The sequence below is a fragment of the Saccopteryx bilineata genome, chromosome 3, assembly GCF_036850765.1.
Source record: "Saccopteryx bilineata isolate mSacBil1 chromosome 3, mSacBil1_pri_phased_curated, whole genome shotgun sequence".
NCBI classification, from domain to species: Eukaryota; Metazoa; Chordata; class Mammalia; order Chiroptera; family Emballonuridae; genus Saccopteryx; species Saccopteryx bilineata.
Window position 1 is genome coordinate 306,786,522 of NC_089492.1, and position 5,637 is coordinate 306,792,158.

The 5,637-nt window shown below is 52.9% G+C and overlaps 1 pseudogene; it reads left to right on the plus strand.

The window, feature by feature from the left end:
• Window positions 1–372: 372 nt before the first annotated feature.
• Window positions 373–4,366, plus strand: LOC136330167 (sialic acid-binding Ig-like lectin 5; annotated as a pseudogene).
• The last annotated feature ends 1,271 nt before the right edge of the window (window positions 4,367–5,637 follow it).

Here is a 5,637-nt window from a genome sequence, read left to right on the forward strand (position 1 = left end):
GAGCTGGAAGGTGGGTCCCCTTGTGCCACCAGAGCCAGCTCTGAGTCTGCTGGCCCCCTGAGTGACCTCCCACTTTACTTAAACATCATCAGTAAGGTGAGCAGTTTCAGATTCACATCTTGATGATCTTCCAACCTCTGGGGCCTCGGTACATCCACCTGCAGGGTCGGGTGGGGAGGGGAGAAGGATGATTCCTAGTTCCCACTGCACCCTCCCATCACCCGCCTGTGGAGCCCAAGTTCCCCTTCCAGACCTGACTGCAGCCCTGTCACCTGGAATTCCTGCTGGAATGTTCTAGGCCCCTCCCCACAGCTCAGCATTTCTGTCCCTGACACAGGGACCTGGACCCACTCTGCCCTGTCAGATGCAGCCATGGTGCCCCTGCTGCTGCTGCCCCTGCTGTGGGGGGGTGAGTGGGCCCAGGGAGAGGAGGTGGGCGGGTGGGGAAGGGGTGGATGCTGTAGCTGAGCCTCCGTGTCCCCACAGGGTCCCTGCAGGAGCAGCCAGGCTATTGGATCCGAGTGCAGGAATCGGTGAGGGTGCAGGAGGGTCTGTGTGTCCACGTGCCCTGCTCCTTCTCCTACCCTGAGAGTTCATCTTCTTCCCAATACACACTCTACACCTACTGGTACCACAGTGGGGCCTACGCATATTATGATGATCTTGTGGCCACAAACAACCCACATAAAACAGTGAAGAGAGAGACGCAGGGCCGATTCCTCCTCGCTGACCCCAGGAGCAATAATTGTTCCCTGAGCATCAGAGACGCCAGGATCAGTGACTCAGGAACCTACGTCTTCCGAGTGGAGAGAGGAACTTCTGTGAGATATAGTTACACAGAGAAGACACTGAATTTGAAGGTGACAGATACAACAGGGGCCCAGGGTGGTTTGAAGAGACCCAGGACCCAGAGTGAGCTGGGACCCTGAGGCAAGGGTCTCACTCAGGGTCACACTTCAGGTTCCCGTTCCCTGGAGCCCTGGCAATTCCTTCTGTCCTCCTCAGCCCTGACAGAGACGCCTGACATTCACATTCCGGAGCCTCTGGAGGCTGGCCAGAACACACAGCTGACCTGCAGCCTGCTAGGGACCTGCAAAGGGGGAAGCCCTCTCACTTACACTTGGGAAGGAGCAGCTGCAAACTCATGGGAACCCTGAACCCCCCATTCCTCGGTGCTCAATCTCCTCTTGAAACCCAGACACCATGGCATCACCCTCACCTGTGAGGTAACACTTGTAGGAACTAGGGTGACTGTGAGGAGAACCATCCAGCTCAATGTATCCTGTGAGTTCTGGAGGGATGGCTGGGTCCTAGGTTAGTACGGCTGCTGTGCTTGCGTGTATGTGTGTGTGTGTGTGAGAGAGAGTGTGTGTGTGTGTGTGTATACACGATGCTGAGCTACCCTGAGAACACTCCTGCATGGACCTGAGTGCAGGTGGGGGATGGGCCACAGGGACAGTAACCCCACCTCCCTGTTCCCACCTCCCCTCTGTGGGTCTGAGGTGACTTCCATCCACCCCTCCCCTCTGAAGTGGGGCCATGTCTTTCTGTCCCAGATGCCCCCCGGAACCTCACCATAGGCATCTCCTTCAGAAATGTCACAGGTAGAAAAGACCTACCCTCTGTGAGACTGGGACCTGCCCCCAGGGGCATTAGTGTGTGTTGAGAGGGGTCATATATGGGAAGGGCAAGGATGAAAATCATCACCCTCCCTCTCCTCTTGTTGGTGCTGCTTGTACCTGTGTTTCACATCTGTGTGTCTGTGTGTCTGTCTGTCTGTCTCTCTCTATCTCTCTCTGCACTTCTCTCCTCAAAGCCCTCAAGACTTTTCAGAACACCTCCTCCCTGCCCATCCTGGAGGGCGAGGCTGTGCGGCTGTTCTGTGAGGCTGACAGCAACCCCCCTGCAGAGCTGAGTTGGTTACGGGGGGTCCCCAGCCCTGAACGCCACCCCCATCTCCAGCACCGCGACCCTGGAGCTGCCCCGTGTGGGGACTGCGGAAGAAGGGGAGTTCTCCTGCCGGGCTCGGCACCCGCTGGGCTCCCAGATTCTCTCTCTCAGCTTCTCCGTGCTCTGTGAGTGTGGGGACACCTGGGGGAAGGTCACCTGGGTCCTGAGGAGGGCCAAAGGCACGGCTGACCCTGCGCTCCCTCTCCACAGACCCCCCACAGCCGCTGGGCCCCTTCTGCTCCTGGGAGGACCAGGGTCTGCACTGCAGCTGCTCCTCCCGAGCCCAGCCGGCCCCCTCCCTGCGCTGGCGGCTGGGGGCGGGGCTGCTGGAGGGGAACCACAGCAATGCCTCCCACATGGTCATCTCCTAGTCAGATGGGCCCTGGGCCAATAGCTCCCTGAGCCTCAGGCGGGAGCTCAGCGTCAGCCTCAGACTCAGCTGCGAGGCCAGCAATGTCCACTGGGCTCAGACCGCAGCTGTCCTGCGGCTGCCAGGACAGGGGGTCTAATAGGGGACAGGTTTAGAGAGAAAGGAGTGGGTCACAGAGAATATGGAGCTGGGGGCGGGGCCGGGCCTGGACGGGGTGATTGCTAGGACAGGGCCCTCCATCTCCTGCAGGAACAGAACCTACAGCGGGTTCTGCAAGGATGTGGGGAGACAAGAGACTGAGTCCTGTGGTGGGTGGTCTCATGCCCGCTCCTGCAGGGAAGTTCGTGTTCTCGGTGGGAGTGGTTCCTGCGGCTCTTGGAAGTGCTGGTGTCATGGCCCTGCTGTCCCTGTGCTTGTGTCTCCTGTTCCTTTACATGTAAGTCTGTGTCCCGGGGATACAGGGAGCTGTGTTGTAGGGAGAATAGAGAACACTGGATCCCACAAAAACAGAGCTGAGTACATACAGAAAGAACTTTTTTTAGGAGGCGAGGTAAGAGCTTTACTGAGATAAAATTCTCACATATTTAAAGAGAACAATTCAATGGCTTTTAGTTCAATCACAGAGTTGTGCACCCGTCACCACAATCAACTTTAAAATTTTATTAGCTCAAACTGAAAGAAGAAGAAGAAATAAAAGAAACCCCACATTTTTGTCACCTAGCCTGAACCCACCCCAGACCCACTCACCACGGAGTTGTGCTATGTGCTATGTCCTGCCTCTACCTGCCCGTTCTGCACAGTTCATGTGAATGGACTCATACAGTACATGGTCCTTTGTGACTGACTTCTTTCACAGAGGATGGTATTGTCAAGGGTCCTGTGTCAGTACTTTCCTTTTATTTCCAAATAATATTGTATGGTATGGATGGGGCACATTTTATTTGTTGGTTTATTCATTGATGGACAATAGGGCTGTTTCTACTTTTTGGTTATCACGAATAACACTGCTGTGATCACTCAAGTACAATTTTCTGTGTGTAAATGTATTTTTTTTGTGATGAAAATTCAGTGTTGGCCAAAAGCCTGATGTACCAGGGGACAGAGTACACACCTGCATGTTAGGAGGGTCTCCGAGTCTGGTCCCAGGGTCTGGGTGCCTCACTCGTCTTGTCAGGGAGTGGGGGCCCCTGCCCATCTGTGCCTGAGCCACTCTGGCTGCTGACTTCTTCCCTTAGAGTGAGAGCCCACAGGAAGCCAGCGGCCAGGCGACCCCAGGTCAGGGATGGTGAGGACCCTGTCATGGGCACAGCCACCTGGGTGAGTGGTGGGGTGTCTTCTCATGCAGTGTGGGGGGTGGGCATGTCTGTTCAATGAGTCCAGACTGAGCTCCTCAGCATCTTCCTGAACTCGCCCTGGTATGGTCAGTCAGACAGACTTCTCCTCCATCTCCTGGAGCCCATGGTCAGCCTCCTGCCCACCCTGCTGACCACTGAGCCCACTTCCCTCTGCTGAGTACAGGCTGCCAGAACCATCTCCTCAAAGCTGTTACATTCTATTTATTATGGGCATGTTAACTTACATCTCTTCACCTCATTCCCTATCTGTAAATGGAGACAATAAAGTTACCATTCATATTGGGTTTTTGTGAGGATGAAATGTGATTATTAATCTATAGATATTTTCTAATCAATTGTAGTATTACAAAATTTTATTAAATGAGTGGATAGTTGAGTTCATGAGAAATGTATATGGAGTAAGAGGATTAATGAAAAAGTATCCCATCAGTCCAACTTCCCCTTGGGACCATGTCTGCCTTATTCTTCTCTGACACCTTCTCTCCCCTTCACTCAGGGTTCCAGAGAAAACCCTGGGCCAGACAGGCTCCCAAGAGAAATGTTTCCTGCTAGAGATGCCCTTTTAATAGGGGAACCACAGGAGCTCCTGTACGTCAACCTCAACTTTCACAAGATGAGGCCGCAGAAGCCTCAGGACACGGAGGCCGCCAGCTCCCGCGTGCACTCAAAGATTGAGAATAAAAGCAAGTGAGGACTGCTAAGAGCTCGGTCCTGGCTGCAGGCATCACGACTTCTCTGGGGGAAGAAGACAGGACTAATTGATGCAACAAGAGGAGACCTTGTGACAATATCAACGTTAATTATATGTGTGAGCCTCCTCAGGCAGGGCAGAGAAGACAGGAAACAGGATGACAGGGACTTGGGCTCACATATGGGCTTTACTACTTTCTATGGTATTGTCATCAAACAATTCACTTCATTACTGTGTTTTTCAGTTTCCCATTCTGTACAGAGAGCTCATGCGTTTTTCTCAATGGTGGTTGTGAGGATGAAATAGACTAACACATGGAAATCAACCAACAGAGGTCCTTCATATGGTGTGTGCCCAGGGCTTGCTGGTCTCTCTTTTCTTGAACAGAAAGGTCCTGCTGGCAAGTTCTTCTGATGCCAGGGCTCACCTGGCACAGAGGACAGGGTGGCAGGTTGTTGGTGCCATTTTCTATCGCAGATCTCTTCACAGCTTCCTCAGGGAAAGACCAGCCCCTGGACTTGGCTTGCGGTTCATGACATGGTATCTTGTCTCTGAGGTCGTCTCACCTCAACTCACCTGTCCATTCTTCCAGCACCTCCTACAGCCAGTCCTTTCCCTGTCCCATTTAGAGGCCCCACTGTGATCTTTTAAAAAAAAATTTAGTTTATTTTTTGTGACAGAGACAGAGAGAGATAGAGAGAGGGGCAGATAGGGACAGACAGAAAAGGAGAGAGATGAGAAACATCAATTCTTTGCATTGGCACCTTAGTTGTTCATTGATTGCTATCTCATATGTGCCTTGATGTGGGTGGGGGATGGTACAGCAGACTGAGTGACCCTTTGCTCAAACCAGCGACCTTGGACTCAAACTTGTGAGCCTTGCTCAAACCAGTTGAGCCCATGCCCAAGCCGGCGACCTCGGAGTTTTGAATCTGGGTCCTCCTGCTCCCGTGTCCCAGTCCGATGCTCTATCCACTGCGCCACCACGTGGTCAGGCCCCACTGCGATCTTTTCCACAGCCGGTCAGCTTTAAATAAAAGTTGATTAAGTACTTCATCACCAAAAAGGAGTTTTTCAGGAAAAAGAAAAAGTTTTGTTGCTGTCTGTGCAGCCCTAGTGAGCCAGGTACACACACCAGACAAGGAACAACCAGGAAGTAAGCCCTCTTTACAGAGGGGAAGAGGAAGTTAAGAGTCCGGGCTTTATGTCCATAGGTCCACTCAACCATAGAGTATTTCCTGTAGGGCTCTCAGCACTGCATATGGTGCCGC